This window comes from Ursus maritimus, unplaced genomic scaffold (assembly GCF_017311325.1).
Source record: "Ursus maritimus isolate PB19 unplaced genomic scaffold, ASM1731132v1 scaffold_17, whole genome shotgun sequence".
Lineage (NCBI taxonomy): Eukaryota > Metazoa > Chordata > Mammalia > Carnivora > Ursidae > Ursus > Ursus maritimus.
The window spans coordinates 15274283-15287296 of NW_024424119.1; positions in this window are offsets into that span (position 1 = coordinate 15274283).

A 13014-nucleotide genomic window follows, 5' to 3' on the forward strand; every position below is an offset into this window, starting at 1 on the left:
CCAAGCCCACTCGCGCGCTCTCTTTCTCTCTCTCAGAATGAATTAAACATATATATACCTATCCACTATCTGAAAACTTCTTACCATTCCCACTGTTAGCACCCTCCCCCAGTCATTGTCTTCTGCCTTTGCTTCCATCCTTGCGCACAAGGATGACACACAAGACCTTGCGTGAACCATCGCCTACCACTGTTTGATATCATTTTACCAATCTCACACTCATTCCCACACTTGGCTTCTTGCTGCTCTTCCGACACTCCAAACACACTACCCAGGTCTTTAGACTTGTGGTGCCCTCTGCCTCTAAAGCTCTTACCCTGGTATCCACGTGGTACATTTCCCCACTCCTTTCTTCTCAGAGAAATTATATAGAGTTGTGTCCACTTGATGTGCAACATTTGGAACACAAGATTTGTGAGGAAAAGTGGCTAAATCTTACACAAAGAAAGAAGGAAATAGGGTCACCTGACAAAAATTCAAATGCCAAGGGCATGAAGTCTGAATTGGTACTTTTCATCCCAGCTTAATGCAAAAACTGGTCTGGAACCGGTATAAGCACTTAGGCTCTGAAGGGAAAACTTGGGAAATGCCTTATGGGGATACTTTGATTTTGAAATTATAAGTTTAAGGCGTCCCCACCAATAATAATAATAATAATAATAATATTTTTTGCTGAAGATGAGTTCACAGTCAGAACTTCCAAAACACTCAAGGAAAGAAGGAGCCCTGAAGGACAGGGGTCAATGTTAGGATTCATATCCAAGAACCAATGATAACAGAAAAATTTGTGACTTTCAATTGTTTCGTTCCAGGATGAAATATGACAGCAACTCCAAAATTTGCAGAACAGTCCAGCAGACTGCAGTAGTCTTTAGTAAGGAAGAACTGATGTTAAAGCGGGAGTCCAAAGGCAACCTGGAGACAGAATTCCTTCTTCCTTTGGGAACCTGTCTTTTTCTCTTAACATTTCTAACAGATTGAATGAGGCCCACCCACATTATGGAAAGAGGGTAGTCTGCCTTCTCAAAGTCTGATGGCTTAAATGTTAATAGTATCCAAAAAATGCCTTCACTGAAACATCTAGACTGATGTTTGACCAAATATCTGGGTACCGGGGCCTGGCCATCTTGACACATGAAATTAATCATTTCAAACCCCAAAGCATTGTCCTAAAGGCAAGGCAGCAGCCCAGGTTCCAATGTCCTATGATTTTAGCCATTTTGTTTAAGCGTGTAGTCTTACAATATTATCCTGTAGTATTTCACCTGAAATTTATGCGTAGCCAGAGAAAACACAAGACAATTCCCTGTGAGACGAATGTGTTTATTTGTTTAGCCTGGAGTGATTGTTTGTTTTGGAAAAGTTGCATCATTTGGTCCCTCATTTGTTTGCATGACCATGTCACTCACTGTTTGAAACAGAATGGTGTTTCAAAAGGAGATTGAAATAAAGGGCATTTTTTAAAATGACGGTAATATTGGTATGATCTACCCTCCTGTCTACTTTCTTCCCCTATAAGAAAAAAAGTCCTGGGAAGGGAGGGCACTCCTGCCTGTATTGTATATTGCTCCGTTCTATTTTCAACTCTCTCTTTCATCACTACAACAACTCACAAACATAATAAACAGCACCTTTCTCTAAGAGAGGCGGAATAAAAATATTTTAAGACTTCTTTTGGAATTTCTATTTTAAAGTTTTATTTTTGCATGTGTGAACAGTTAGCATCTCATTATTTATATTGTTCCCAAGTAGGAAATAAATGCACCTGGCTCTTTCTATGCCTCAGAATACCCGATGTCCAGTTTTCATGTCAAAAAGCATTAACACTTATACTACATAAATAATAAAATGGATGGAGAGACTCAATATTTTATGATAACTTAAAACACTCACAAAAAAGCTGTTCTGAACTCCCTCAAGCCAATCAAAGACCTCTATTTGGATGCAGAAAATACAAGAGATGATTTTCCCTGTCAAAAATAATTATTCTATTTAATAATATGTTTTGAGCAATGACTACATTAGGCATCATCATACAAGACATGCATAATAAAAAGTGAGAATAGAATGGGAAGTTTCAGTCAACGCCATCATGGAGGTTTTTGTCAAATAAACCAACTTTACCGAGGAAAATAAAGAAAGCAAAGGAAGGTCCTCAAGATCCAAGAAATGAAACTAATCGTGCAATTTTTTTACCCCAAGCAATTCTGACTCCAAGAATAAAGGTAAGAGAACTTAGGCAGGTTTCATCATCGCTTTGTTCCTGAAGCTAGATGTCAGCTCAAAGCATCCCAGTTGTGTGTGAACATTTGGCTTCCCTAATAAGATACATGCAACAGAAAGCCCTTCCATAGAATTAAACTGTCAGCTTGCCCAGATGTTTTTTCCTGCCCCAGCAGGAATCCTCCTGGTTGAGATAGAGTGTTTCTTCTGTACCAGGATCTGCATGACCATCACCTCACGTGCACCCTGCATGGGTCCGTCCACTGGATGCTTAGTGTCTGTGACTGCCCTCCATCCAGATTCTTGCCTCCTTTCATCCTCATCTGCTTGCCTGGCTTTTAACTCACTCTTACTCCAGTGTTGGGTATTCCGGACATGGTGGCCTACATCTGTCAACTTTGTTTCAGCTCACTGCTCCTTCCTAAACTATCTGAACTGCTTAAAGGTCTTTTTGACAAGACACCAAGCCTAGAGTAACAAATCTGGAATATCTACACGTTCTTCTAGGCCAAGTTGCCAGCCTTGTCACTAGACTCTACCGACATGTGATAGTACTGACACAATGGGTCTGAATTCAAGTGTCTGGTGTGCTACCAATTTACAGTAAAACTATAAGTAAAGTGGTTTTTCTCTCCTAAACTTTCTTTATAGGTTATTATTAAAATGCACACATTGCTGGAGTACATGGAAAAAGTGCAATGTAATCCATAACGTTTAAACCTAGAAACATATATATAATAGGAGAGAAAAGAGAATAATAATATTGTGTTTCATTGTCGTGAATATATTCTAGGTGACACTTAGTGATATAGCAGAAGATAATACGATCCCTGACCTTTAGTAACTCATGACTTAAAGAACATAGTATGACTTGCATGGAATTTGAAGAACTAGGATTATTTGCATAGAATATTGAGGTTTATGGAACTTGAGACTTGATAACTTATAGTTATCTCTACTGTTGGAACTCCAGCCTTACCAGATGAAATCCTGCTACCTTGATCTTTTCAAAGGTAATTCTTAAAACATGCAATATTTAGCATGAAAGCATTTTACTCCCATGGATGAAATAAATTGGGTGGAACAAATAGAACATAGGATGTTTCTTTTGCTAGAATATAATGTATTTTCACCTTCAATAACAAAGGGAAGGGAGCTAACAATAAAGACGTACTAAGAACCAGGTTTTTTACAAGGCTTTGTCCATATATTAGTGCATTTAATCCTAATAAGGAACTAATAATCAAAACATATTGACAAATTCCATACACTGTAGAAAATGTGGCTCCACATGACTGAACAAATTTCTAAATAACTAGTAGATGTAGCAGAGTCAAAATTTGAATGTATGTCTATTTGACTTCAAAATCCATGTTCTTCAAATTGCATCCTAGAAAAAATATCTTCCTAGAACTAGACAATCAAGAACTAAAATCTGAAATAATCCTAAAATTGTCTTCCATGAATGTAATAAGATTTCATTACAAATTTCCCATGATGTTCTACTCTGCTTACTCCAGTATCCTCATAGGGAGATATTCTTGGTTTATCTATTCCTGATTTGTATATTTTCTTCATTTTCTGTAAATTTCCCCCTGAATGGGTCTAAGAACCAAGTCCACTTAAGCTGTTACTGTGTCCCTATTGATCAATCCCTAAAACATGGTAGGCATTCAATATATATTTATTGACTATAATAAATAAATTGCTGCAAAGAGGGACACAAATTTTTGAATTACTCATATACCTTGGTTTTTATAGAAATCTCATGATTATCAGTAATCGCTCAAATTATGGATTATTTTATGTTAGTATGTTTCTTCTAGTGCTTTTCTTTAAGCTAGTAATATCGTATTTTTAAAAATAGATTAATTGAATAACATCTGGTTTTTATTAATCTAAATCTTATAATTTATCATGTTTACCATAAAATGCAACTGGGAAATTTAGTTTTACTCCCTGGGTATCATATCTGGTTTTTAAAATGTTATAGTGGAAAAAGAATGTATTGAGCACCTACTTCTAGGTGTTGTTGAGTGCTAGGAGCCCCCTTCTACCTGTGGCTTTGACGTTACATCTGTATTTCTTCACGGCGCTGGACTTTAGTGGTTAAGTAGAACATTTCTCCACACATAACCATTGTTATGGTATATTGACAGAGACTCACAAAGCTCACATGAATTTTAGCTGTCATCGTTTTTCTCCCTACTAATTTCCAAGTGAGGATATAATTTTTCATTTCATTATCACTCTGTGTGTTTTTCTCTTTATATACTGTACTTTACTTCTTCCTTTTATTTTGCTTCCTTTGATAGCTTAACAGTTGGATATAAGAGAATGTCACTTTTGTTTATTCCCTTTTTTCTTTCTACTGACGGCAAGGAAATTAGCACCTTCATGGAAGGCACACCGTATAGAACCTATTAGCTTCATAGAACTCTTAAAGACATGGCTGTGTTGCACTATGACAAAACTGAAAGAAGCCATCGCAATTTTCCACCTCAACTCCCATGGTCTCACGAAATGACGGTACTAAAAATGTGAGTCTTGGAAAGCAAACTGAACGTCTTTAACATTGTTATCAACCCACGTGAGAAGCAAGGATCACATTCCTGCCTGTGTGAAAAGATGAGCTGACGGAGAACGGGTAGAGGACATTGAGACCACACGATTCCCCAGATAGTCTACCGTTCTTTGCCCTTTACTCTCAGAGAAGATCTAGGATATTGAACATAGAAAATGGAGTTTATGACACACTTCTGAATAAAATTTCAATTGCTAGCAGAGTAGGAATTTCTTCAGAGTAGTTTTGTGAGGATAATCTTCCCATATTATTTAAGACCTGCCTCACAAAATTCTACATGGCAGAACTTTTATCATTTAAAGGAATTAACACCATTTACTTTGCCACTATACAATTAACAGGCTCACTCTGTGAAAACTATAAGATGTACCTTCAAAAATTTCCAGGATGATAGCATACCACCTAGAAAATAGCATATTTGGAGGGGAAAAAAGGCCAAAACAAATACATGTGTATCATGTTTAAAATATCTTTTCAGAGCTCACTTGAACATCATCTGTGGTACAAGTCATATTTCCTAGTTTACTGAGATCAGATGCAAAACAATCTTTATTGATTCTGAAATTAACCATAATAGACTGTTATAATTAAAATGTATGTGTGGCTTCCAGGTCTCTGTAGGACAAAAGTAGCTACCTATACTTTAATTCCTCCATACATTCTCCAAAAATGCTACAAAACAGCCAAGAGAACAGAAAATCTGCTAAGATCCATGATTAACCAAGTCTAGGAGACATGACTACACGAACACCTGAAACCAAGAGAACTGGATCCAGAGCCCGCACTAGCAGAGAGAAGGAGGGAACTTTGCACAGGGAGTTGTGTGCCAAGTAGTGGCATCCTGGACGTGGCCCGTCAAAAATAACACCTGATAGATATCACTCCTGGGGAGACTAGATTCTGTCTCTCTTGGGGTAATATTGAGAGGAGCCCTGAAAGTTGGTTGCCCACTAGGGGCTAAAAGAAAGGAGTTTGGTGACAGTCTTAGAAAGGCAGTACACTGAGGGAAGAACAAGCCAACTTTGAAAAGTGAGGTGTTCTTTACAGGCTTGTTGGTGAAGAGGGGGGAAAAAACATGTGACTAAGGATATTATAAAGACTCTAAAAAAAGATAGTATCCAAAGCTAGAAAAAGGTAGGTAAAAACATACCATTCATTGGGGCACCTGGGTAGCTCAGTCAGTTAAGTATCCAACTCTTGATTTGTCATGATCTCAGGGTTGTAGGATTGAGCCCCGCCATGGGCTCCGAGCTCAGCACGGAGTCTGCTCATCCCTCTCCTTCTGTTCCTCCCTGCGGTCATGCATGCTCTCTCTCTCAAATAAATAAGTAAAAAAAAAATCTTTAAAATGGGGATGTACTGTATGGTGACTAATATAACAAAATAAAAATTATTTTTAAAAAATCTTTAAAAACCAAAGCAAAAACATGCCATTTGTTTTTGAAATTAATTTCACGTGGCTCAGAAGAGAGTGATAATACCCAAGAGATCATCCAAAGCACTTAGGGCATCCCATTGAATTAATGTTATTGACTATGGTAAAAAAAAAAAAAAAAAGTAATACAACACAGATAAACAAAAAAAGAATCCAATATCTGTGAAAGTCCACACAAGAAGAAAACAGAATATAGAATTTAAAAAGTTCTACAGATGAAAACACTAAAAATAGCTAGAAATCAGAGGAAAACTATTACATAATGTTCCAAAAGGAATTAAGTAAAATTAAGCACTTGTAGGCATAAAAGAGCATCATGAATCCAGAATTTAAAAATTCAATATAGTAATGCAAAAATACTAATGGATGTCAGACCAGAACTGACCAAACCTAGAAAGAAATTAAAGATGAAGACAAATCATTTCAGGAAAAGGAAAAATTACAAGATCAAGGCAGAAAAGATATGACCAAAAACATAGGGACATAAGACTATATGTACAGTAAAGGATCAGAAAAAGAGTGATAATATAGAAGACCTTTCCAGACCTTTAAAAAAAACCTGAAAGATCTTTTAAGTATCTAAGTGGATAGAAGAAAAAATGAATTAATTGAAATTTTTAATATAAAAACTATAACTTAACATTTTAAAAAACTATAACTTAAGAAAACTCTGTTAAAATAAGACTTGAATCTCATATTGAAAGTTCCCATCAAGTGTGTGGGAAAAATCAATCGAGTACTGTCAACTATAAGACATATGGTAGTAAACTAGTATACTTGAAGGAAAAACCCTTGGGGCCACAGTCAGATATGAGGTAATTAACAAGCAAAAGAAGTGTTGGCATCTAATTTTTCAACAGCAACATACTATGCAAGAAACAGTGGAGCAATATTTTTAAGAAAATCAAAGAAAGAATCAGTGAAAAAATTAACACTTAGCCAAACTGTATATCACAACTATAAAAACTCAGTTTTAACATAAAAACCTGTGGTAGCTTTGGCCTCATGAGCTCTTCCTGAGGAAGATCCTAGACGGAGAGTTTGACCCAACCAAGATACAGCATTGGGGAAACTAGAGTAAAATGACTAATGGTGAATAAAGTAAATATTTGATAGTAAATCTTAGACTAAAATAAATGTGAGGATAAAAATGGAAGAATACTATGTAAATGTTCTAGGATAATATGGAAAGAACACAAATTTTTAAATGTAAAGAGAAAGGAAAAAATAGAATAAGCCCATTGATTGCCACATATGAGCTAGTCAAAGGCTAGCATTTGAAATTGACAAACTGCATCATTTAATGGAAAAAATGCATCATGTAAAACTACCACAAACCTCAGTGACTTAAAGAGAAAATCATGTTCTCATGAATGGGCTGAACTTTGCTGAACTAGGCTTCTGATCTCAACTGGTCTCAGTCTCACATCTGGCCACTCCCTGGAGACATCTAGCCTGGGTGGGGCTCAGCGGAGGCACTTTGGCTTTACTCCACCTGTCTCTCATCTGCATCCCGAGATTTCCAAGCTAGCCAGCCTTGATCTGCTCGTGCCAGGGGGAGAGGAGCAATAAAGCCCATGGAAGCACACAGTTCTCTTGAAGCTCAGGCTTAAAAATTCATACTATTGTTTTTATCTCGTTCTATTGGTCGAATAAAGTCACATAGTCAAACTCAAAGTCAAAAAGCAGGGAAGAATGCAAGTATGCCCCAACATAACATGAGGGAACTATGAAATTACTTGGCAATGGGCATGGATACAGGGACAGCTGGACAATCAGAGCTCATAACAGTCTGCACCACAAACAAATAGGAGGAGCCTAAGTAAAGAAAAAGGGACCATGTTCATTTCATGAAGTTATTGATATGAAAATTAACACTGGAACAAAATACAAATGTTATAAATACCAAAAAAAGGAAAATCAGAATAAAAAACAAAACCAAAAGAAAGCAGATCGTATTGTGAAAGAAACAGAAAATGTAACATATTGCACTTAGTAATTTTAATTTAGTGTGAACAGACCCCAAATATATTAGTCACATTAACAAACGTAAATAGGCTTAGATGACTTATTAAAACTATTTTCTAATTGGCTCACCCATCATATCTCAAAAAAACTCCTTGCTGAATATAAGCAACAAAGCTAAGAGAAAAAGTACTAAAAGCAAAACTAAAGACACGAGCAAAGGAATATTGGAAAAATTCAAGTGAAGTAATGCAGAGGCTGCAACGTTGCTATCTGACAATGTTAACAATCAGGCAAGAAGCATTAAGCAAGAAGCACGATAAACAATGCTTCACAACACGAAATACACAATTCACAATGAAGATGAATAGCTATGCACCAATCAACATAGCAGCAAACTTCACAAAAAATTACAGGTCATTTAAGAAGAAATATACAGGAACCCACTAGTAGGATACTTTAAACACAGAGCTCCTTGCTCAAGACAGGTGACGTAGACCAAAAATAAAAAATAAGTAAATAAAATAAATAGTGAGAATATGAAAGACCTAAACATTTTAATCAATAAGATATAACTTAAGGATGTATGTATAATTTGGCACTCTGAAACACATTCTAAAATTAAAAATTGTAGGGGCACCTGGGTGGCTCAGTCAGTTAAGCATCTGACTTGATCACAGGTCAGGTCTTGATCTCAGGGTCGTGAGTTCAAGTCCCATGTTGGGCTCTGTGCTGAGCGTGGAGCCTACTTAAAAAAAATGTACAAAAAAATTGTACGTTTTTCTTGATGCCTACAGCTAAAGATAATAAAAAGCACCTGTGGTCCAACAAGAGTGGGTTTGCTACTTTCTATAGCAAGTGAGTATGCACATTGGAGGAAACTGTGAACTGTCTCAATGCAAGTGTGTTAGGAATGGTTTGTTATAGGATTTGGCCCTATGTTACAAAATTTTGGGAAAGGTTCAAAGAAGTGAGAGTTTTATCTGGATTGAGTGCTATCAGAAAGGCAGGGCAGGGACGTCTGGGTGGCTCAATCGTTAAGCATCTGCCTTCGGCTCAGGGCGTGATCCCAGTATTCTGGGATCGAGCCCCACATCGGGCTCCTCCGCTGGGAGCATGCTTCTTCCTCTCCCACTCCCCTTGCTTGTGTTCCTCTCTCTCTGGCTGTCTATCTCTCTGTCAAATAAATAAATGAAATCTTAAAAAAAAAAAAAAAGGCAGGGCAATTTATTGATTAGGTATTTACTTTTTATTTAGGATGCAGGAGGAGCTAAGTGGACTTAGTATAATTGATTAAGAAGAGGCAGTCAGTCACTCATGTGCAACGGGAGAGGGGGATGTTTGATCATTTTTATGATCTGCACTGTGTTTGCCCTGTTTTTGGTGTCCCAACATGATCGTACCATGATCTTGTTTTACCCTGTGTCATTAGAATCACAAAGTTACCTCCCATGTTGGTGTTCTGTGCAATTCCATGAAAACAAACATGCCATTTCGGGTATTCTACAAGACCACCACTCCGGTTTCTTCAGATACTCAATGGGGTGACTGTGAAGATGGACCCACAGATTCTTTGATATTCGGCGTCAAATGCAGCTTCATTCTTTGTCCCTTGACTGCAGCTTCCATTGTGACCCCAGACTCGCTCTCTGTCGTCTCGCAAACATTCGTTCTAGGGGAGCCAGCTGCCATGTTTTGGAAAGTGCTCTCAAGAGCCCTATGCGGCAAGCAACAGAGGCCTCGTGTGAAGTCAACATGCACACCAACAACTACGTGTGTGAACATGTGGGTGAACTTTGAGCACTAGCCTCCAGCCCCAGTGAGTCACCCGGTGACTGTAGTCCCTGTCAGCGTCTTGACCGGCCCTAAGCCAGCAGCACCCAGCTGAGCCGCTCCGGCATTCCTGACCTACTGAAACTGTGGTGTGGTCATGTGTGTTGTTGGAAGCCATCAACTCTGAGCGTATTTGTTACACAGAAACAGCGAATAGAGAAAAAAAGTTTAGATTAACTAAGGCTAAAGAAATATAATATTACCAAAGGGGCGCCTGGGTGGCTCAGTCAGTTAAGTGTCGGTCGTCAGCTCAGGTCATGATCTCAGGGTCCTGGGGTCCAGCCCAGGATTAGGCTCTGCACTCAACAGCGAGTCTGCTTCTCACTCTCCCTCTGAGCCTCCCCCCACTTGCACGCGCACGCTCTCTCCCAAATAAAACCTTAAAAAAAAAAAATTTAATATTCCCATAGCTAACAAACACTAAAGAAATGTAACAAGCAAAGCAATGTATAAAACAATTTTTGACGGCATAGAGACATTTTAATATGGACTGGAAAACATAATATGAAGACTTATTTTCTCAACTATGATAATGTTATTACGGTTATGTAATGGAATGTACATATTTTTAGGAAATGCAAGCTGAAGTATTTAGAGTTAAGTGACATGATGCCTCTGCAACTGGCTTTCAGAATAGTTCAGCCAAAAGAGCCATATACATATACACGAAAAGCAAATACAGCAATATATTAACAATTGCTTAAGCTAATTTGTGGATATATGGGGGTTCATTTTTTCGCCCTTGAGAAATTCAAACATTTGTCTATGTTTGAATTTTTTCATAATAAACAGTTGGAGGGAAATTACATAAAGGTGCCCTGGAAAGAAATTTGACAATATGCACAAATTGTCTTAGAGCTTGCCAAATCCTTTGACCCAGTAATTTCGCTCCTTGAAATGTAACTCAAGAAAATAATCAGAGATGTGGCATAGGTTTGTATAACAGGACATTTATTTTGGTGCTCTTATAACTGCCAAAATCTGGAAATAACGCCAATTCACAGAGCAGAGAATGAGTCAATAAATCATAGTATAGTCATGTGATGTGTATGCTCAATAACATAAGAAATTGGGTTACCATTAAATATTGAATGGAAATACCAGATTCAAAATATGCAGCAGGATTTTTAAATTATATAGTATCGTAGAAATTATATACATAGGCTTACTTTTTATTTATTTTTGAAAGAAAATATGCCATGAGATGTTAATGTAATTGTTCACGATTAATAAAATTATAGTGGGTATATATTATTCTGTATGCATTCCAACATTTTTTTCTAAAAGGACTATGTATTACTTTTGTAATCAGAAATATTGATAATTTAACTTTAATCATTTTTATATAATTATATTTAAAATGCTATATAATGTTATAGGAAGATGTTAATCCTTTATAAAGAAAATACTTTGAGAAGACATATGGTTTAGCAACTGGGCACATTGTGAATATCTGAAATCTAAATCAGCCTTTTTTTTTTATAGCTCTTAACATATCACAATTCAATATTTACTGGAGTTTGGCAATTAGATTTCATTTCATGATACCTTATGTTTGGTTTCAGTGGAGTGACTCTTTTTTGTATTGCCATAATCAACCTAAATTTAGCTTTAACTCAAGCTATTACTTGAGGCTTTCGCTCTGTCTTACTCGATTCAGGAAGAAGTTGTGATCTTTGATGGCTTCTCAGTGTGAGACATTGCTGCTCAATTCCCCGTAAACACCTCATCCTGCTGCTTGTCATCTAAACTGGGAATTTTGATCATATTTAAGAAAAGCTCTGTTTCTTGTGCATTTATTTCCCACCCTTGCTTTGATGGACCAATTTTGTTTAACATGAACTTGGAGTGCTTTTGTAAACCCTTCTTTATTCTCTATTCTCAGTTCCCTGTGTTCAGCCAAAACGCCTTTGGATGATAGAAGCAGCCCAAATGTATTAAATCACCAAAACACCAGTCAGGTTCAAGGACAACTTACTTGAATACAGATATGCAAGTCAATCTCTTTTCCTGTAGTGCAAAGAAGGAAAGAAAGAAAGAAAAGAAAAAGCAAAGAGGAAGGAAGGAAGGAAGGAAGGAAGGAAGGAAGGAAGGAAGGAAGGAAGGAAGAAGGAAGGAAGGATGGAAAGAAGGAAGGAAGGATGGAAAGAAGGAAGGAAGGAAGGAAGGAAGGAAGGGGAGGGAGGGAGGGAGGGAGGAAAGAAGAGGCATTTATAAGCTTTAAGTGAATCCTAACAAAAGTTGGTTCTACATGAAATAAAGCCAGTCTCTTCTCATAAATTCTCAGTTCTTCAGAATAGTTGGGGGGAAATCCATTTAATGCATTGAACAAATACATGTTGAAGTTCAGGCAGCAAAAGTTGTTGACCTTTTTTTTCCAACACAGACACAGTATCTATCACTCGCATGTGTATTTATCTCTGTGCTGTATGTTGCAGGTGTAAGATGACAAAGACATAGCTCTGGCTTCAAGGAGTCGTGCAATGATGGGGGATATGGACACATAAACCTATACTGGTAATTTCATTAGCACTGTGAAAGGAGTGTAGCACAGGTGTATGAGAAAACAGGCAAATCAAACCCGAACCCAGGAATTCATGTGTTATTTCACACCTATTAAAAATATCCTTTCTCAGACTGTATTTTGTGCTCATCTTCATTAAGAATTGAACCAGATTTATTCTTTTTGACACCATTATTCCTTGAATTTCATTTCTTATACATAATGCCATTATTTTCATCACTATCACTATTAACAAACTAGGTTCAAGAATGTGGGAAGTGAAGTCTGCGTTAGTAAAAGATTGGAAGAGATTTAATTTCCCTTAACATAATTACAAGTGAACTTTCTGTCTCTTGCTGCCTACTGTCTTTTTTTATTTATGGCAGTGATGGTTTTGTATATGCATTTCAAACTAAACAATTTTCCCTTTGTTTGGGCTTTAGATTCTTTCATCACTTCGGTCTGCAGCCT